Below are 22,736 nucleotides of genomic sequence, written 5' to 3'. Positions count from 1 at the left end.
TAAGATTTTTACTCCTCCCACAACAATTGGGAGATAGCAAAATGAAAACCAGGGCTGTGGGCTGTTCACCAGAGGATTGAGAAGAGGTTAGGTTCAGGTAATGCTCCAGGACACAAAGCCTGGTGCCCATGAAAGTTGAAGCCGGGGGTCTCCGGAAAGGACAGTCAGCCTGCCGGAAGAGGAGCCCAGAAGGAGGTGAGCACAGAGGCAAGCGCTGGTGAGGAGACACTCGCCCCCCGTGAGGAAAGGCAACCATTTGGGGAATAGTCCTGGGACCACTGGCTCATGAGGTCAGGTGGTGTCTCTTTCCCCTGGTGCTGCCATTATTAAGGGGGGCGCCCCTGCTACAGGCATATCTGAAAAGGGCTTCAGGAACCTGCTATCTTAGCAGGCTGCTCTGCAATACCCAACCACAATTCATGAACAGAAACACAAAGCTACAAGAAACCATCTGGATCCTCAACCATTTTACTTTTATTTATTCTATTTATTTATTTTATTTTATTTATTTGAGAGAGACAGAGATAGTGACAGAGAGCACGAGCAGGGAGGACGGGAGAAACAGGTGCCCCGCTGAGCAGGGAGCCCTATTCGAGACTCGATCCCAGGACCCCAGGACCATCACCTGAGCTGAAGGCAGATGCTTAACCGACTAAGTCAACCAGGTGCCCTTTTTTTTTTTTTTTTAGATTTTATTTATTTATTTACCAGAGACAGAGAGAGAGAGACAGCACAAGCGGGGGGGGGGGGGGGGGTGGGCAGCAGGCAAAGTGAGAAGGAAAAGCAGGCTTCCCACTGAGCAGGGAGCCCAATGTGGGGCTCAATCCCAAGACCCTGGGCACATGACCTGAGCTGAAGGCAAATGCTTCACCGACTGAGCCACCCAGGCGTTCTTGTCCTCACCCATTTTAAATAGAAGACTACACCAATAATAAAATTCAGTCCACTCAACTGACAGGCTAAAAGTCATTGTTTTCTAGAGGTCAGAAACAAATTAAAAGCCAACATTTTTACAGTTGTTTTCCATTTGTAGAGAAGACAGAAGGAATTATTTTAGACAACACAGCTATATACTCCACCAAAGAAAAAATATGTTCTTTAATGAGGTATTTCTCAAGGTTAAAGAAAACACAGAGTTGAAAAATAATCTCTGATGATTTCCAAAAATATTGCCTGTACTTCTAAGTCTCCATTAGGATAGCACCTCTGCTTTATAATACAATTATCGATTTAAAGTAAATAACCAGGGAGGAAGAGCAAGATGGCAGAGGAGGAGGAAACCTAAATTTCCTCAGGTCCCAGGAGTCGAGCTGGACACTTATCAAACCATTCCGAACACCTACAAACCCAACAGGAGATCGAAGAGAAGAGCAGCAATTCTAGAAACAGAAAATCGACCACATTCTGGAAGGTAGGACGTGCGGAGAAGTGAATCTGAAGCCACCGGAAGACAGACCGCGGGGGGAGGGACCGGCTCCCGGCAAGCAGGGGAGCAGCAGAGCACAATATCAGAACTTCTAGAAGTCTGCTCCACGGAGGGACATCGCTCCAGAGGCTAAGCAGGGGGTGGAGCCCTCGTGGGGACAATGTGGTCTCAGGACCCACAGGGTGACAGAAGGACCAGGGGTGTCTGAGTGTGACAGAGGTCGCAGGTATCGCAGGCACAGACCCCACAAGTGGCAGATCCAGAGAGACCCCTCCTCCCTCCTCTGGGAAGAGCAGTGCGGGAGCATGGCAGGAATCTGCTGGGTTTGGAGACTCCAAACAGGGCCGCACACTAGAGACAGAGATGCTCAGTCACAGGCTGGTGAGCTCGGAGCGTGGCCAGAGACCAGGGAGACAGGAGAGACTGACGCTCGTCTCCGAGGGCGCACTGAGGAGTGGCCCCGAGCTCTCAGCTCCTCCAGCCAGAGCTTGGACGGCCGCCATCTGCATTCCTGTCCTCCAAAGCAGGTAGAGAAAGCGCTCAGGGGACAAAAGCTCTGAGAGAGAACCGGAGGGGATGACTTAGCCCGGCCCCTAGCAAGGGAGTGCAATTCCGCCTCCAGCAAAGACACTCGATAATCAATACAACAGGCCTCTCCCCAAGAAGATCAGCAGGAACATCCAATCAAGACCAAGTTTACGAGAACTGCGGAACCCCAGAGTTAGGGGGAAGCAATGCATAGAATCCATGGCTTTTTTTCCCATGATCCTTTGGTCTTTCAAAGTTAAATTTTTTTAATTTTCTTTTTTTCTTATTCTTTTTTTTTTTATTTTTCCTCCCTTCTATTTTAACACTTTTATCCCCTCATTGTATTTAACCTTATTTTCTGTACACACAAAAGTTTTTCTTTCTTTAAAATTTTGGGATATAGTTTCTTCTAACAGAACAAAATATACCCTAAATCTAGTGTATGGCTTTGTTCTACTCTCCAGTCTGATCGCATTCTCTCTCTTTTTTTCTTTTTTCAAACAACTTCTTACCAATACCTTTTTTAAAATTTTTAATTTTTATCTTTACAATCATATTCCATCCCTTCATCATGTTTACCCCTATATTTGTGTGTGTATATGTGTATATATACATATATATGTATATATATATATATGTTTTATGTTTTTCTTTCTTTAAAATTTTGTGAGGCAATTTCTTCTAACAGATCAAATTATACTCAGAATCCAGTGTGTGGCTCTGTTCTAGTCACCAGCCTAATCATATTTTTTTTTTCCTTTCTTCTGCCCCCACCCCAGTTTCTAGTCTCTTCTGATTTGGTTAGTGTATCTTTTTCTGGGGTTATTGTTACACTTTTAGCATTTTGTTCTCTCATTCCTCTATCCTTCCATGGACAAAATGACAAGGCAGAAAAACTGACCTCAAAAAAAAGAACAAGAGGCAGTATTGACTGCCAGGGACCTAATCAATATGGACATTAGTAAGATGTCAGAACTAGAGTTCAGAATGATGATTGTAAAGATGCTTAGCTGGGCTTGAAGAAAGCACTAAAGACACGAGAGAATCCCTTTCTGGAGAAATAAAATCCCTTTCCAGAGGAATAAAAGAACTAAAACCTAACCAAGTTGAAATCAAAAAAGCTATTAATGAGGTGCAATAAAAAATGGAGGCTCTTACTGCCAGGATAAATGAGGCAGAAGAGAGAATTAGTGATACAGAAGACCAAATGATGGAGAATAAAGAAGCTGAGAAAAAGAGAGACAAACAACTATTGGACCATGAGGAGAGAATTCTAGAGATAAGTGTTATGATAAGATGAAACAATATTAGAATAATTGGGATCCCAGAAGAAGGAAGAGACAAAGGAGCAGAAGGTATATTGGAGCAAATTAGAACAAAGAACTTCCTTACTTTGGGGAAGGAAAGGGGCATCAAAATCCAGGAGGCACAGAGAACCCTCCTCAAAGTCAACAAAAATAGGTCAATGAAATAGGTCAATACCCCATCATCTAGTAATAATATGAAAATGAAATTACAATGGTTCAAAATCTTTGGGATATAGCAAAGGCAGTCCTGAGAGGCAAGTCTATAGCAATACAAGCCTTTCTCAAGAAACAAGAAAGGTCTCAAACACACAACTTAACCCAACACTTAAAGGAGCTGGAGAAAGAAAAGCAAATAAACCCTAAAGCCCCAGGAGCAGAGAAATAATCAAGATCAGAGCAGAAATCAATGAAATAGAAACCAAAAAACAGTAGAACAGATCAACAAAACAAGGTGCTGGTTCTTTGAAAGAATTAATAACATTGATAAACCCCTGGCCAGACTTACCAAAAAGAAAAGCAAAAAGACATAAATTAATAAAATCATGAATGAAAGAGGAGAGATCATAACCAACACCAAAGAAATACAAACAATTATAAGAACGTATCATGGGCAACTATACACCATCAGATTTGACAATCTGGATTTGACAATCTGGAAGAAATGGATGCATTCCTAGAGATGTATAAACTAGCAAAACTGAACCAGGAAGAAATAGAAAACCTGAACAGGCCCATAACCAGTAAGGAGATTGAAGCAGTCATTAAAAATCTCCCAATAAACAAGAGCCCAGGGCCAGACGGCTTCCCAGGGGAATTCTACCAAACATTTAAAGAAGAACTAATACCTATTCTCCTGAAACTGTTCCAAAAAAAGAAATGGAAGGATAACTTCCAAACTCATTTTATGAGGCCAGCATTACCTTGATCCCCAAACCAGACAAAGGCCCCCAAAAAAGGAGGATTATAGACCAACATCCTTGATGAACACAGATGCAAAAATTCTCACCAAAATACTACCCAATAGGGTCCAACAGTACATATAAAGGATTATTCACCACAACCAAGTGGGATTTATTCCTGGGCTGCAAGGTTGGTTCAACATCCACAAACCAATCAATGTGATACAATACATTAATAAAAGAAAGAACAAGAACCATATGACAGTCTCAATAGATGCTGAAAAAGCATTTGACAAAGTACAGCATCTTTTCCTGATCAAAACTCTTCAAAGTGTAGGGATAGAGGGTACATACCTCAATATTATCAAAGCCATTTACGAAAAAAACCACAGCGAGTATCATTCTCAATGGGGAAAAACTGAAAGCTTTTCCTCTAAGGTCAGGAACACAGCAGGGATATCCACTTTCACCACTGTTATTCAACACTGTACTAGAAGTCCTAGCCTCGGCAGTCAGACAACAAAAAGAAATAAAAGGCATCCAAATCAGCAAAGAAGAAGTCAAACTCCATTCTTTGCAGATGATATGATACTTTCTGTGGAAAACCCAAAAGACTCCACTCCAAAACTGCTAGAACTCATACGGGAATTCAGTAAGTGACAGGATATAAAAATCAATGCAGGGCACCTGGGTGGCTCAGCAGGGAGCCTGCTTCCTCCTCTCTCAATCTGCCTGACTCTCTGCCTACTTGTGATCTCTGTCAAATAAATAAATAAAATCTTTAAAAAAAATAAAAATAAATGCACAGAAATCAATTGCATTTCTATACACCAAAAGACAGAAAAAAGAGAAATTAAGGTGTTGATCCCATTTACAACAGCACCCAAAAACATAGGATACCTAGGAATAAACCTAACCAAAGAGGCAAAGAATCTGTACTTAGAAAACTATAAAGTACTCATGAAAGAAATTGAGGAAGACACAACGAAATGGAAAAACATTCCATGCTCATGGATTGGAAGAACAAATATTGTAAGAATGTCTATGCTACCTAGAGCAATCTACACATTTAATGCAATCCCTACTAAAATACCATCATTTTTTCAAAGAAATGGAACAAATAATCCTAAAATTTATATGGAACCAGAAAGACCCTGAATAGCCAGAGGAATGCTGAAAAAGAAAACCAAGGTTGGTGGCATCACAATTCCGGACTTCAAGTTCTATTACAAAGCTGTCATCATCAAGACAGTATGGTACTGGCACAAAAACAGACACATAGATCAGTGGAACAGAATAGAGAGCCCAGAAATGGACCCTCAACTCCATGGTCAACTAATCTTTGACAAAGCAAGAAAGAATGTCCAATGACATTCTTCAACAAATGGGGCTGGGAAAATTGAACAGCCACATGCAGAAGAATGAAACTGGACCATTTCCTTACACCACACACAAAAATAGACTCAAAATGGATGAAAGAACTCAATGTGAGAAAGGAATCCTTCAAAATCCTTGAGGAGAACACGGGCAGCAACCTCTTTGACCTTAGCTACAGCAACTTCTTCCTAGAAACATCGCCAAAGGCAATGTAAGCAAGGGTAAAAATGAACTATTGGGACTTTATCAAGATCAAAAGCTTTTGCACAGCAAAGGAAACAGTCAACAAAACCAAAAGACAACTGACAGAATAGGAGAAAATATTCTCAAATGACATATCAGATAAAGGGCTAGTATCCAAAATCTATAAAGAACTTATCAAACTCAACACCCAAAGAACAAATAATCCAATTGCGAAATGGGCAGAAGACATGAACAGACATTTCTGCAAAGACATCTAAATGGCCAACAGACACATGAAAAGGTGCTCCACATCACTCGGCATCAGGGAAATACAAATCAAAACCACAGTGAGATACCACCTCACACCAGTACCAGTCAGAATGGCTAAAATTAACCCAGTCAGGAAACAACAGGTCTTGCCGAAGATGCAGAGAAAGGGGAACTCTCCTACACTGTTGATGGGAATGCAAACTGGTGCAGCCACTCTGAATAACAGCAGGGAGCTTCCTCAAAAAGTTGAAAATAGATCTACCCTATGACCCAGCAATCACACTACTGGGTATTTACCCTAAAGACACAAATGTAGTGATCCGAAGGGGCATGTGCACCCGAATGTTTATAGCAGCAATGTTCATAACAGCCAAACTATGGAAAGAGATGAATAGATAAAGAAGATGTGAGACACACAGAGTGGACATACAGTGGAATATTATGCAGCCATCAAAAAAACCCCAAATCTTGCCATTTGCAACGACATGGATGGAACTAGAGGATATTATGCTAAGCAAAATAATCAATCAGAGAAAGACAATTATATGATCTCACCTATATGAGGAATCTGAGAAATAAGACAGAGGCTCATAGGGGAAGGGAGGGGAAAATGAAACAAGACAAAACCAGAGAGGGACTAAACCATAAAAGACTCTTAATAGTAGGAAGCAAACTGAGGGTTGCTGGGAGGGGTGGGGCAGGGAGGGCTAGGGTGACTGGGTAATGGATATTGGGAAGTGTATGTGCTATGGTGAGTGCTGTGAGTTGTATAAGGCTGAATCACAAACCTGTACCCCTGAAACAAGTAATACATTATATGTTAATAAGAAATAAATAAATAAATAACCTGGATTGACTTTAATACTACAAATTAATGTTTAATTCACAGATATTAAATATCTATTGAGCATAATGAGTTTCACTTCCAAACAGTAATGAAATCGAAATTTTCTTTTGGACACTTAGCACATAACTACAGTTATGACATTTTCATTTTTCTTTTCTTTATCCTAGACTTACAAGCCTATCCCAGACTACAATGTAAGGAGGAACAAACATGTGCTTCTTTTTTATTTTCTGTAAAATAAACCTGAAATAGACTGCTATTTGTGTTGTCAGGGTAATTCATGGACAATAATTCTCCTCTCAGTTAATTCCCTGCCAACTTTGTAATTAGCTCCATGAGAATGTCAATGGAACAACTGTCAAAGTTTCTCATGTAACATTTGTGTAATATTTCTTGTGATATCAATAGTTTCTCAAAGGAAATGCTCATAAATAAATTATTAATGGCTGGTATTACAAAAGAGAAACTTCAGTTACTGGGGTAACGAGCAAGGGGACCATGATCAATTTGTCTCATGATGCAGACAAAAGTCAGTCATCCACAAAGCAGGACTAAATCATATGGACCCAGTCCACTATTTTACTTTTAACATATTTAATTGTTCAAACTGAAAGCAGTAGCATCACTTCCCAGTGAGGGGTGACTCTGCAGTCATACAAGGCAGATATTGTTGCAAGTTCTAATCAGGAAAGAACTATACAAGGAAAGCAAAAGAAACACAAAAGGATGCCATCGTGGTACTGATTTAAGTATGGGCCTTAGCACAGCTGCGGTAACAGAAACATGGTAGACTGGGTGGATTAAACAACAGACATTTATCTGTGACTCACAGATCTGGATGCTGGGAAGTCCTACATCAAGGTGTCGGCAGATCAGGTATCTGATAAGAGGCAGCTTCCTGGCTTGTGGATAGCTGACTTCACATGTGTCCTCACGTGGGGTAAGAGGAGGGAGCTCTGTGGGATCTCTTCTCTCAGGGCACTAATCCCACTCATGAGGTTTCACTCTCATGACCTATTCACCTCCCAAAGCCCCACCTGCTAACACCATCACCAGGGGGGTTAGAATTTCAACACATGAATTTTGGGGAGATACACTCAGTCCACTGCAGTATGATCTTCAAAATACCATTATTTAAACACACCTCCCTATGGATAATCTCTTACTGCTTTTCCAAATAATATACTTTACATTTCTGGGGGGGAAAAAACCACAAGTATAGGATCAAAATATGATAATATTAAGACAAAACAACATTCCCCAGGAGCAAAATAATTTTTTAATATTTTGGGGGCAAACTAGCCTAATAAAATATTCCATCATCTTGACAAAAATTAAAATAGCGTAATTATGAATTATTCACCATCCCTCACTTCTCTCCCCAACTCTTCTCCACCTCTACCCTCAAAGCCATCCCAACTGATTTTCAGGGTCACCGGGTCACCATTCTATTTCCCTATTGTTCTAGGCTGTGGGAACAGAAGTATGGAAAACAGGGTAGAATACTCGAGAAGCAGGTCTGCAAGTCAGGGGCTGTCATGGCAGAATGCTCAATCAGGAAGGATGAGCACTAGGTCATGAGCACCTTCTGTTCTAAATCAGAATACCCACAGACCTCATGCTCTAACTCATTTATAACACCAAGCAAGACACTGCTTCCATCTGTCAACTCCAGCCCCATTTGGAGACCTGGAAACCATAGAAGTGAAGACACTAACATCTATGATAGACAGAATTATGACCCTCCCCAGGGCATCCATGTCCTAAACCCCAGGACTCGTGAATATAGTACTTTATATGGCAGAAGGGACTCTGCAGATAGGATTAAGTCTAGGACCTTGAGATGGGGAGATAACATGGATTATCTGGGTTGGTCATTGGGCCATCACAAGAAGCATGCAGGAGAGTCCAGTCAGAGAAGGAAATGTGACAACAGGAACAGAGGTTGGAGCCACGTGAGGCCATAAGCCAAGGAATGGGGCTGCCTCTAGAAGCTGGAGAAGACAAGGGGAAGATTCTCCTCTAGAACCTCCAGAAGGAAAACAGCCCTGCCGATGTATTGATTTGAGCCCACTGAAACCCATTTTGGACTTTGGATCTCCAGAGCAGTAAAATAATAAACCTGTGTTATTTTAAGCCAGAATTTTATAATTTGTTACAGCAGCCAGACCAAACTCATACACTGTCTGAGGGTCTAAAGAAGATGGGCTGGACAAGAATCCTTTGGAAAAGACACTTGGGGGTAATCAAATTTCACAGTTCATCCTTTATGCCTGAAGTGCCATTACCATGAAGAACCCCAGGACACCACCACTGACCTGTCCCCAGGACTCACTGGGAGGGACCCCCATCCATTTGTCTTAAGGACAGTACTTTGTTTCTTCTGTCAACTGGTTAGTGCCTGATGTATGCCCATGTAAAACAACATTAATCATGCCAGCTCCCTCCTCCACTTATTTTCTTCAAAAAACATTTATTAATCATCAGTTACACACATGGCCCTGTGCTTGGCCATCTGAGGAAGACAAAGATGGATAAATCCTAGACATTATCTGCAAAAAAGTTCTAAGTTTCATGGGAAAGAGGGGTCACTAACATAAATAACCACTGACGAGTGTCAGCAGGGAGGTGAAGAATGAGAGGTTTAAACATTCAAGGAAACCATCACTAGGGCTCACTGTAGACCACATGCCCGATCCATAGGTGACCCTGAATTCTAGCTGAAGGAGTCAAGGTGATTTGGAGGAAGGAAGTAGAATTTGAGCTGGATGTTAAGGAAGGAGAGGATTTCACGGTGAATAATGAGAAAGAAGAGCATGGAGCACATGAATCATCACATAATCGGAAAAGCATGGGGCACGTTCGAGACACGTTCACTGGAACTTAAGGTCCGTGAGCACAGGGATTTTCATCTGATTTGTTCACCACTTACTATAGACTGAATGTGTGTGCTCCCCTAAAATGTGTATGTTGAAATCCTAATTCCCAATGGGATGGTGTTAGGAGGTGGGTCCTCTGGGAGATGATGAGGTCATAAGGATGCATCTCTCAGGCCTGGGATTAGTGCCCTTATAACAGGGACCCTCTCCCCCTAAGCACTATCTTCTCCCTTTAACGATGTGAGGCTGCTATGGGAAGACAGCCACGTATGAGGAAGCACTCTCTCACCAGACCCCAGATCTGCAGCGCCACAAACCTGGACTGCCAGGCCTCGAGCACTGTGAGACATAAAGCTTTGTTACTCAGAAGCCACCCACTCTGTGGTCTTTTTGTTACAACAGCCCAAAGAGACTGAGACCACACCTTACTCCATATGTCTAAGATGGTGTGTGGCAACAAGAAGTCCACAAGGAATATTTATGAAAGGAAGGGAGGGAGATGAGACAAGAAAAATCCATGTGAGAAGAGTACACAGAGATTGCAGAGCCATTCACGTTCTGGAAATACTACACCAGAAGAATTTGGTGTCCAATGCAACATGATTCGCTGGGAAAGCTGTCCCCAGAAGCACGAGCTTGAGGGCGTGGAAGAACAGGTTGCATTTATTGTCTGTCCGCCAAATGCCCCGCACGACTCTTAGTCTAAAGGATTCTAAGTCTGGTGCATCCATCGCTGGATCTTCTCCAAAATTCCTGGAAGTCAGTATTCTTACCCTTATTTTTAGGTGATAAACTGAGCCACAGAAGATTAAGAAACTTCACCAGAGCTGGGATAGGCAGGCAGCCCTCTGACTTCAGAGTCAGTAGTCAGTCTCCGAAGGACCGGCATCCCTCCCCAGTGACTGGTCACCCCAGTCCTGCCGCTCTCTACTCACCCTGTTTCCCTGCTGAACGCTTCCACTCATTTGATCACGTCCCCCCAGCTTGGTTTCACTTTCTCCCTACCACAAAGTCTGAGAACAGGCCTTTTCTGAACATATACACCCCATCCCAACTCTGCCCTGCCGGGCTCCAGGGGCGCCCCCTCCAAGCCAGCCCAGGCGGAGAACACCTCGGCGCTCACCCAGACACTTTCCTCTGCAAGTCACCACAAAATGCAAATTAAAATGTGCTCTCTTCCTTTCTGTTTTCATTGGGCAATTTTTAAAATACCAGTCAATACTAATTAATGAGGAGAGCATGAACGACGTCATGCACTGCAAGAGGGGCTCTATGTCGGTGGACATTCCCAAAGATGCGACTTGGCAACAGGCGAAAAAGGTTTTGACACCGTTCACCCTCTGGGATCCTGTCTTTCAAATTTCTGAGAATCTGTTCTAAGGAAAAAAAAAAAAAAATAAGCACTGGTGCACATGCCCGAAAGACCATAACAACATTTTCCATAACTGCAAAAAATTAAAAATCAACCTAAATATTGAATCAGAGAGAGAACTAAATACGTGGCACAATTCCATATTAATGACATGAAGAAAAGCTCACAAGTGATTTTTAAGTGAAAAGGCAGTATCCAGAGCCATACAAACAATTCCTCCATTCTGAAGATTTTATGTATTTATTTATTTATTTATCAGAGAGCACTAGCAGGGGGAGCAGCAGAGGGAGAAATAGGCTCCCTGCTGAGCAGGGAACCCAATGCAAGCTGGATTCCGGGACCTTGAGGTCATGACTTGAGTCAAAGGCAGACACTTAACTGAGCCACCCAGGCGTCCCCAATTCGCCTATTTTGAATAAAAAATGTACATACATGCACAGATAGGCTTTTAACAATTTATGGACACACACACACACACACATAAAGAGAGACAGAGAGGATAATGTAGGTGATTATGTTACGGAGATTCACCCGTGCAGACGTCTATGCAGCACATGGAATGTATCTGTCTTCCTAACGATTTTTTTTAAGATTTTTTTATTTATTTGACAGAGATCGCAAGTAGGCAGACACAGGCAGAGTGAGGGGGGGAAGCAGGCTCCCCGCTGAGCAGAGAGCCCGATATGGGGCTTGATCCCAGGACCTTGAGACCATGACCTGAGCTGAAGGCAGAGGCTTAACCCACTGAGCCACTCAGGCGTCCCTTCCTAACAGATTTTTGGAACATAGTACACAGCACACCCAAATACTCGCTATTAATTGATTGTTTCATGTTGGGTCACTTTGATTTATTTCCTTTATTATTTTGTTTCTTCTGTGTCTTCTCCGACAAACAGGTCGTTGTTCATAGCCAGAAAACTAAAGGATTACAGAAAGACATCTGGATATGCCTATCAGTGTCTTCACACCCATTTCTGCTCGCTTCTGTCCTATGCACACAGAGGCCCGTCTGGAAGCAGGCCTCTGCTGAGGCTGAAATGGATCCATCTGCAGGGGACCGCGGCCCTGGTAAGCATGTGAAAATAAAAGGAAACCGCTAAGTGCCAGCTTCTGATCTCCTTCCCGCCCGCATCCCTGGTTCCCTTTGATGGCCTTAGAAGCTGTGCCTTTGGATCAGCCCAAGAGGCACACGCAGGCAGGGCCCTGCCTCTTTGTTCTCTCTTGGCCGCCGTGCTGGGGGTGTCTGTCCTGTTCACGGAGGACTCACACGCAGAGAGATTGAGAGGCTGCACACGGATACACAGTGCCAGCGATATGCAAACAGCTTAAGCTTATCTAGGTCAAGATGGTAATCAGACTGCACTTCCCAGGGTATATATTTGCATTCTCAATATTGATCATAAAAGCTCTCCACTTCCCTTGGTGTATTTTTTTCCTAGTAGCTGACACGGCAGCCTGTTAACGGAGTGCAGAGTCTTTCTGCCAGACTCCCCCACTTCCACAAAGAAGGGGGTGGGATACACGTGCCCCCTAGAGGGCAACAGTGCAATATTTCTAGCAACATACACAGGATCTGGATCAGGCAAAGTTCTCGTCCTCACGCTCAGTTTGCTCTACCTTGTGGGAGAAGGGCTCCCCCTTTCAAAACTGTATTATTATCCAGACTTACATGATGGGTCATTTTCTATATCAGTTTGGCTGGGCCATGGAACCCAGAGAGTTCGTCAACCATTATTCTGGGTGCTTCTATGAAGGTGTCTTTAGATGAGATGGGCATTTAAATCGATGGGCACTGAGGAGATCAGAATGCTCCCCACAACGCGGTGGGCCTCCACCAATCCGTTGAAGGCCTAAACAGAAGAACAGACCCACCCCTCTCCCAGAGTAAGAGAGGATTATCCAACAGAAGGGGCTTGGATTCCTACTGGGACACCAGCATACCTGGGTCTCCAGCCTGCCGGCCCACTGTGCCTGTTACTACCACTGTCAGCCAATTCCTTACAATAAACCTCCTTCCGTGTGTGTGTGTGTGTGTGTGTGTGTGTGTGTGTGTGTGTGTGCGCGCGTCCTACTAACTCTGTGTCTCTGGAGAACCTTCACTAATACCTGCCACCACACACCTTCTAGATTCCCTTACTTTGTGTTCCTGGCAACCCTGCATACCCGAATCTTAGTCTGTAACCCAACTAACATCTTTCTGCAGATCGCATGTCTTCCGATAGGCCGCTCCCAACCCGAGTCAGTCCCGATCTGCTCTGGCCCTGACCATGGCCTCCACCGCCGGTACCTAACCTCAGCCATGCCCTATTTTCTGCTCAGATCCTTCCTCTTGCATAAAACAGGATGACACAGTAAGGGACACCAACATAAATACTCAATTCCTAGGAGCCAACTTAACACGCCATTGTAAAGAATATCCCTGTGTGTTCACACTTCCTATCTGCCATCAAATGATACTCTTGAATCCCTCACTTCCTGGAGTCCGGGTACCAGGCCACAGCATCAAGAAGCAGAGGGTTCCCTCAGCACCAGATTCTGGCTGCCCTTTTTGAGCATCCCCCACGAATGCAGAAGCAGCACATCCTGGAAAAAAAAGGATCTGGTAGTCCTTCTGAGGACAAGAGGTCAGAGGAGAAGGACTTCTATAGTAATAACTATGGATTCTTTTACATAGAATTTCAATGCTTCAAGGATTTTCCAATGATGACATTTTTTTTTTGTCTTCACAATAGAGAAAGATTTTTCTGTTTGTTTGTTTTGCTTTGCTTTGTTTCTTGTACTTTGGTAGCTATAGTAACAACTGGATAAATTTTCATGAGGATGAGCAGTTTAATTGTCCTAAAAATTGTGTATTGATTATAATCGTGATAGAACACAGCATGAATAACTAGATATTCACAAGGGATCATTTTTTTCCGGAGCTTAACACTCAGGGAACAACGCAGGGTTTAAACAAGAGATTTTATTTTAAAAGTAATATTTGTGGGGGTGCCTGGGTGGCTCAGTCCTTAAGCGTCTGCCTTGGGCTCAGGTCATGATCCCAGGGTCCTTGGATCGAGCCCCACACCGGGCTCCCTGCTCTGCGGGAAGCCTGCTTCGCCCTCTCCCACTACCCCTGCTTGTGTTCCCTCTCTCGCTGTGTATCTCTCTGTCAAATAAATAAAAAATCTTTAAAAAAGTAGTATTTGTGATTTCTGCTCATTCAGTTAAGAAATATATATTGTCTTCTGCATGTAACCAAAAATAAACATGCCTTTCCTAAGTCCAGCTGTATGCACATCATATATAAAACCTAGTCTTAAATAATGCGATTTTAAAATCTTCCTCATCATGTTCCACACGATCACTTAGGCAAAAAAAAGAGGAGGGGAGGGAGGGTTTATAAATAGGACACTTGACTAACATTCGAATCCTGCAGAGTCCTTGTCTTCCCAGGAATCAAGCAAGCACCTATATGAATTGTGATATCTTATTCAAGAGTATACTTCATAACTCGTCCTTGATGGGAAATTTCATCAGAGCCTTGTTTATACTAACCAATACTCCTTGACTGAATTAAATCTGAAAGAAACACGCTCCACAATTCCAATACCTATTATGGATTTGAAACTGCAATCGTGCATACCACGCAAATACTAGTCTCCAACCTTACAGTCAATAAATCCAAAAGGGCCCATACAATTTATGTAACAAATTGCAGACTCAATGGGGTAGCTCAGGTGTGAGATAAAGGATAATAAAAATGCATTACCTGATAGGACAGTTTTCCCCGGGGTGCCTGCAGGTCCCAAAGGGCAGGGCTGCAAATAATTACAAATCAAAGGTCCAAGGGACTCTGAACGGCTCCTCCTCCATCGCTTTTCCAGCTTGCCACCATCTGAATATGATTTATGTCTCAGAAACAAGCATCCTGGCAAACATGGAAAACCAAGTTAAGACAGAGTTGGGGTTATATGGGAGACGCAGAGTCAGAGGGTGTGGTTAAGTCACGGTGGCAACAGCCTTACCCAGCACTGAGCTAACGTGTAATGTGGCTCCCAGCTCCCATCAGCCGGGCCACCATTCTCCCACTGAGCCCAGGACAGATGTTCCAGATTCTCCTCCACCGTCTTCCCCACAGCTCACCTCTCTCCTCTCACATGACCCTTCTTCATGGCCCCTGCCCTTGACATGCCCGACTGGGCTTCATGGGAGGGCGTCCCCGCTCAGATATCAATGGCAGCCCAGTAACAGGCCTGTCTCTCCAGGAGGCTCATTCCCACACTACAGAGACTCCAAACTGACTCTAAGGAAAAATGGGCAGCTAGAAACAGCAGTAAAGTGTACATTGACAGAATGCTTTATGTAGGAGTTGTGGACAAATAATACTAAACTGGGTTCCCATGGAGCTCCGGAGTTAAACTCAGGAGCTCCAGGGCACTGAAAAATGTATCTTGACCTCCATCTTGTACCATGTGTTAGCCTGTGTTCTCTGGAGAAACAGAATAAATGTGTGTATATACAGAAAGATGTTATTACTGGGAATTGGCTCATGTGATTATTGGAGGCTGGTAAGTCCAAAATCTGCAGAGCCACTGTGGTTCAAGATCCAGGACAGCCAACTGTCTGGACGAAGTCTAAAGGCAATCTGCTGGAAAATCGCCTCTGGGCACATGCGGTGATGAGCACTGGGTGTTATATGCAACTGATAAGTCACTGAACACTACACCTAAGACTAGTTATATATCATATGTTGGCTCATCGAATTTAAATTTTAAAAAAAGAAAAAAGAAAAACATCCATTTTTCTTGCTCAAGAAGGCTGGTCATTTGGGTTCATCCCGCCTTCAACTGATTGGATGAGGCCCACCCCCTGCAATGGAGAGCAATCTCCTTAATCAGAGTTCACTGATTTATATGCCAATCCCATCCAAGAACAAATCAACCATTGCATATCATAATATTGCAGATCTCAAATTAAAAGATAAGACAATGAAGTTTAAGAAAAAAACAGAAAATACTCTTCCTGCCCTTGGGGTAGGGAAATATATCCAATAAGACATGCACACACGGTCTTATGCAAAAAGAAATTTAAAAATTACTTTATACTACTATACATTAAAATTAAGAATTCCCATTCCTCAAAAGACACCATTCAGACAGTGCCCAGTGGATGGGAGAATATATTTGCAATAAATCTATCCAATGGAGTATTCATATCCGGCAGATATTGTTAAAATCCCTATGAATCAGTAAGAAGAGGCAGATAACCCATTAGGGAAAAGTGGACAAGTTACTTGAACAGGCATAACACGAAAGTGGTTCTCTAATTGGCAGAGAGCAGAACAGGAACACCCGCTACCAGAACCTGCTAACAATTCCCGGTTTGCAGGGCATGGAGCACAAAGCAACTCATACAATGGTAACATAAACCGCTGTGACCGGTGTCAGGACCCTGTTTGGTAGGTACAAATAAGTCGTACGTCTGCATCTCCTGCGATACAGTCATTCAACCTCTCTATACAAATGCAACCGATCGGCAGTACATCTGTACCAAAAGATTTGTATAAGGATGTTGATAACAGCACTTTTCATATTATCCAAAAAACCTGGAAATAACCCAAATGCCCACTAGCAGAATGGAGAAATAAACTGTGGTACATTTCAATGAAAATAAAATGATGTACAATCCCACTGCACAAGGGTGAACTTCACAGACATAAATCTGAGAGAAGCCAACACAAAAGGAGTAATTACTGTATGATTCCATTTGTAACAAGTTCGAGAGCAGGGAAACCGCATCTGAGGCAGCAGATGTCCAGAGCAAAGCTACGGCTGGGGAGGGGACTCCGGGAAGTGTTCTTTTTCCCCAACGTAGCTGCAGATTCTAGGGGTGGATTCACTTCATGAAAACACATGTGACTGCATGCTTTTCTGAATATATGCTATGCTTACATTCACCACAAAATTATCAACCCAAACATTATAGAAGGTACAGGGCAATAAATGAGACATCACCAGGGGTAAAAAGACAGCAAAAAATTTACATTCAAGACAGACTGCTACTATAGCTTCTCTTAAACCCACCAGGTCTGTAATTCTGTCACGGAGCAGTTACAACTGCAAGGAAAAACTGAATTAATTTGCATATACACAGACACGGTGGGTGAGGCATCCTGTGTTGATTCTGATAGATGCTGACAGGCGAGTTAAAGTACTTCTGAGTTTAAAAAAAAAGAAAAAAAACGCTTCTTCATAACTCACTTTCACTTGTTTTAATAAGGCAAAAAAAAAAAAAAAACCAACATTAATAATTTAAGAATGACCCTTCCTGGGCATAAGAAAGTCTTCAATGTAGTTTCATTTTAAATGACACTAACAAATTACCTAACTGGGCGCCTGGGTGGTTCAGTGGGTCAAGTGTCTGCCTTGGACTGAGGTCATGATCTCAGGGTCCTGGGATCGAGCCCCACAGCGGGCTCTCTGCTAGCAGGGGAGGGGGTTTGCTTCTCCCTCTCCCTCTAGCCCTCTCCTGCCCCTGCTCTTGTTCTCTCTCTCTCAAATAAATAAAATCCTAAAAAGAAAAAAGAGGTGGGGATTCACACTTGTCCTTCCATGACTGGCTTATTTCACTCAGTGCAATGGCCTCGGGGTCCATCCATGCTATAGCAGGTGTCAAGGTGTCCTTTCTTTTTATGACTGAAAAATGCCCCATCGCAGGCAAAGAGCACACCTCGTTTCTCCAGTCATTCATAGATGAGCATTTGGGTTGTTTCTACCTTTTGGCTATTGTGACACATTTTCAAGGTAAGGTTCTTTGTGATCAAATAAAGATGGCCACAAATTCCTGCACACTTCTTCCAGGGGAAGGCGGGGTTGATGTCTCTTCCCCTGGAATCTAGGTTCTTGAGCTGCTTCGCAGATACAGCAGAACAGAACTGAAATGTGCCCAGACTGGACAAACGGACAACTTGTTCTTCCTGCTCAGTCTGGGACCACCAAGCAGCAGAGACCATGTGTATGAAGTGTTCTGTTCACCTGCTGAGCGCTGCTTTGCAGCCATCCCAGACCAGGCACCAGACGTGTGGAGAAAGACACCGAGGCCCTTCAGGCCAGCCCTCCCACCAAGTATAAAGGGAACCCCAGTCAGGGTCACCCATAGCCCAAGAATCCCCCAGCTGAGCCAGGCCTAAGTTCCTGGCCCAGAAAATCTTTAGACATAATAAAACAGTTATTTTAAGTCACTAGGTTTTGGGGTAGTTGGTAATGCAGTAATAGACAACCAGAATATTTTGGGGCTCCAAAGTATCAGAAAACGCCTCCAGCCTTGCCGTGGGATCTCTCATGAAAGAAGGGACTTCAGACCTTTAAATACCGTAAGGAATCAACGGCAAGACAAAAACCACCCCAGGGCAGACTATGAAGTATCGGGTCAATCCCAGGAAGGTTAGAAGGAGCATCCGGATCACAAGAATCATTCTAGAACTTTGGCCTTATGTTCCTGGATGCACCCACTCATCGAATAAAGTTGAATCAAACACAGCTGATGGGCCAAGCACTGTGCTAAGCACTGGATAATCGAGGTGGGTAAGTCCCACACCTGCCCTTGTTTTTGCGGACCAGACACCACACATGTCCACTATGACTTCCGCAAGTTCACCACCCTCCCAGAATTGAGGAACACACAATACCAAGCCATCCAGATATGCTTGAGGGTGACTCTAATATCACAAAGCTCTCCCAGACCAGAACCACACAGCCCACTTTAAAAAGAAAAGAGAAAGAAAAACGAGGATAGAGCCAGGTACTCCTTAAAAATAGCATTTTATGGTATTCTCTAATGACTTGTGTTGGGTTCATTTCAATTGTATGGGCTACTAGAAGTTATCCAGTGTGCATTTTAGAATTCATGAGAGAGACAGAAACTTACTGTTACTTCAGAGTCTAAGAGAACACAGTGAATTCAAAGGGAACACCGAGCAGAATACCAATAGCTTGTAGGGAGAAAATTCTGAATTTGCCCAAGAAGATATATGGAATCAATTGTTTTTAATAGGGTTTTGACTGCTTCCCAAGCTTGGCGTGATCAGTTTACCACGTTGAGATTTGTTTGATTTCAGGAGGGAGGCCAGGGAAGGCTTGCTCCGGGAGCTAGCTGCCTGTCAATGCACAAGGTGGTTCGGACGTCCCGAGGCCACACCTCCTGGTTTTCCCTCCAGGGTTGTCACCTGCTGTGAGCAAGGACCTCAGGGTACACACTTGGCCCTCACGTGTCACGAGGCCTCTGGAAGAAGCTGCACAATTGAGGAGACCCCTTCGCACCTGTAGGTGAGTGTCGAGAACTGGTCTTGCTGATATGAGCAAGCCATGAGGCAGTGGCAGAAATCCCCGAGCCCTGACTTGCCCGTGGAATCGTAGCTTTCTCTTCCTTCCCATCCTATTTGCTCCGACCTGAGGGAAACGCTTCTCTCTCATTTCTCATACTGATGGTACGCGGGAGAGCGCCCTGCCACGAACTTAGCTCGTCTCACCCCAACTTACCCATTAATAGGGACTTGTATTTAGAATACCTAGAATGGGGGCACCTGGGTGGCTCAGTGGGTTAAGCCTCTGCCTTCGGCTCAGGTCATGATCTCAGGGTCCTGGGATTGAGTCCCACATCAGGCTCTCTGCTCGGCAGGGAGCCTGCTTCCCCCTCTGTCTCTGCCTGCCTCTCTGCCTGCTTGTGATCCCTTTCTCTCTGTCAAATAAGTAAATAAAATTAAAACAAACAAAACTTTAGAATACCTAGAATGTGCCTAGAGACTCCTCATCCCAAGTACTCCAAGTTCAAAAGAGGGGGCTGAGTCCTGCCCCCAAGCCTGTCTCTGACAGTCCTATTGGTGTGGGGTAACTCACACCACAGCAAGAAGCCCTCTCTCCTCCCGAATACCATCACTGACCAGTGTCTGCAGATGTGCACTGCACCAACCCCATCACACCAGAGCCCCTCAGACACAGACCCAAACCCAAACTAAATACAGCCCTGGTGGCCTCGGAATCCAGGTTTGGCGTCTTGACCTTTGAGTCCCAACTGTAACCAACCAGCCCCCCTCACTCCATGTGCAACTAATCAGCCCTTCCACTGAGCTTCCAGCATCCGTCCCAACAGAATCTCCCCAAATTATGAGAGAAAGATCTCCAAAAATAGGTTTGTGATTAATGTGCATATTAAGCAGAAGAAAATGATCACTGACAATCCGTGGCTTGATTATTACATACGGACGGTAATAAAGACTTTTTTTCTTAACTGTTTAGGAAGTCTCTAGCCAGGTCCTTCACTTGAAGGTGTAAGGATAAGAAATTACTGGTGACTGGGGGTGCCTGGGTGGCTCAGATGGTTGGGTGTCTGCCTGCGGCTTGGGTCATGGGATGGAGCCCCATGTCTGGTTCCCTGCTCAGCAGGAGCCTGCTTATCCTTCTTCCTCTACCTGCTGCTCCCCCTGCTTGTGCTCTTTCTCTCTCTCTCTCTCTAAAAAATAAAACTTGGGGGAAAAAAAATTACTGGTGACAAATGAGTGAAGAAGACTGATTGAGACCCAAGGGTGCCCGAGGGTCAATCTGGTGATTACTATCTAGGGATCTCTGGCTACAGAACCTCACGATGTGGTCTCTAGGAGCCACAGCCCCTCTTCAGTGAAAAGGGACACTGATAGCTTCTATGGGAGGATGACGGCTGACCATCGCACGTTCACAGTGACTGAACCACAAGATCGAAGTTCGTTATTAGTCACTGTATCATTCTCACTGCCAAGCAAGTTTTTCGTAGGGTCCTATTTTATTAAAGGCCACAATCTACAGTATCAGCAGACGGACCAAAGGGCGACGGGGACTTTCATTAAGGAACATGGGGTAGGATTTGATCCAATTATGTTTTTCTTGCTGCAGGAAGAGATCGCATTAGGGCTACAGCAAAACGCAAGCTGTTTATGTAGCAAGAACCAGGGTTTTCTACCCCGGTCCTCCAGGCCACTCCCACGAGAAAAACCAGTGAGAAAGCGAAGATGATTCTCTGGAATCATGAAGGGGTTTTGACAGCACAGGGAAACCTCTGGACTGTACTGGGCAGGAAAGGAGAGTAGGACCCGGTTCCTAAACGATCATCAAGTGCTCTGTAATGAAGGAAAGACTCCATAGGGGACGAAGGGAAGCCACAGAGATGAGCAGTAAGATGCTGATTAGTAGACAAGGTTCGATCGGGGAAGGCTATTCCACCGCCAGAATTACTGTGCGACGACGGCAGAGGACGGGGAGGCGTTCAGGGGCGCGAAGACCCTGCAGTTCAAGTATTTTCCTGTCTGCCTGCTTATTTCTGCACCTTAACCTGCGTCAGAGAGACGGGCTTGGCAGTTATCCGTGAGCCCCAGGTTTCACTGGAGGCAGAGGTCCCTCGAGGGACGCGGCGCAGGCTCAAGGAGCTGGGGGGACTCACCTGGGGCGCAGCCACGCGACGGGCGGGTCTCCGCTCCCCTGCGCCGGAATCCTGCGTCGTGGCCCCGAGACTAACGTGACACTGCGGCTCACCTACACTTAAGTAATAATTCTGTTATCTTCAAAGAGCGTTTATGGAGGGGCCGTCCCGAGGAGCAGTCCTGGCGCTCCAGCAGCCCCAGGCGGTGACCGGCAGGGCCGCCTTCCGGGTAGCGGGCCGTGTGGGGGCGGGGCGTGCGGGGAGGCGGGGCGTGCGGGGAGGCGGGGCGTGCGGTGGGCGGGGCGTGCGGGGGCGGGGCGTGCGGCCCGGACCCGGAGTGGGAGGAGCTTGTGACCGCGGCCCCTCGCAGCCTGCGGCGGCGTCCTCCAGGGCGAGCGCCCCCGTCCTCTGTGCTTCCGGATCTGGGAGAAGGCCTCGGACTTCTGGCCAGAAGGAGTAGCCTACTCCGGCCGTCCCCCTGTTCCACCCTGTTCCACCCACGTGGAGGAGGGGGCCGAGTCTGGGTCCCCCGAAATGCCTGGTGTAGGAAGAAGGAAGGAGAAAGGAGAGAACAGGAGGTGGCGGATGTGGAAGCACAGAAAACACCAGCTGGGAAGGGAGCCCAAGAGGAAGCCCTGTGCCTCGACCGAAAAGGTCAGCATCCGCTCTTCTCGCCCACGACGTGCAGGCGTGTGCACCGTCCGCGGGTGCATGAGGCCGTGGGAAGACAGCCGCGAACGGGGACGCGGGGGGCTCCTGGCTTCGGAGCTCCCTCGCCCCCTGCCCTGAGCCCTTCAGACGCCCAAATCCACTTCCCGTCCGAGTCCGGCTTTTTGTAAATCTACCTGAAAGGACTCCAAAGACGAATAGCTTCCTTGAAATACTATTCCTCGAAATCCCGAATGCATCGGGAAGAACAGTGGGCTTAATTGCTGTTGCAATATCGGTATTTCAGATTTTTACCACTGAACGTTGTCAGGATTTTAGACTTCGGTGACAGATAATTCTTTAACCAAATACATTATAATGAATACTTGGGAATGGTTCCTGTCTCTTTTCCCAAATAAATATTTACCTGATTCATGCTCGTATGAACGCAAAGATTCTTCTCCCTCACAGTCTGGAACACCACGACTTGCCTCAAACAAGAATTCTTGTTTTTATCAACTCAAACCATTGGGGGGAAATGTGTCTTTTTATTTAGCTTCTCAGGTGCTAAT

At 44.9% G+C, this 22,736-nt stretch overlaps 1 long non-coding RNA gene across 2 annotated transcripts in view; it reads right to left on the bottom strand.

Annotated features, from left to right (window-relative positions):
* The window catches only part of LOC123935017, a 184,029-nt gene extending 162,296 nt beyond the window's left edge, over positions 1–21,733 (bottom strand). For both annotated transcript variants that reach the window (XR_006816867.1, XR_006816866.1), the window contains exons 1-2: positions 21,538–21,733; positions 14,840–14,998 (exon numbers count right to left, since the gene is read on the bottom strand). This is a non-coding gene — a long non-coding RNA (uncharacterized LOC123935017). The remainder of the gene's footprint in view (positions 1–14,839; positions 14,999–21,537) is intronic.
* Between the last annotated feature and the right edge of the window lie 1,003 nt (positions 21,734–22,736).

The sequence above is a fragment of the Meles meles genome, chromosome 2 (assembly GCF_922984935.1).
Source record: "Meles meles chromosome 2, mMelMel3.1 paternal haplotype, whole genome shotgun sequence".
Lineage (NCBI taxonomy): Eukaryota > Metazoa > Chordata > Mammalia > Carnivora > Mustelidae > Meles > Meles meles.
Note: the sequence above shows the minus strand (reverse complement) of the source record. Positions and strands in the feature narration are given on the sequence as shown.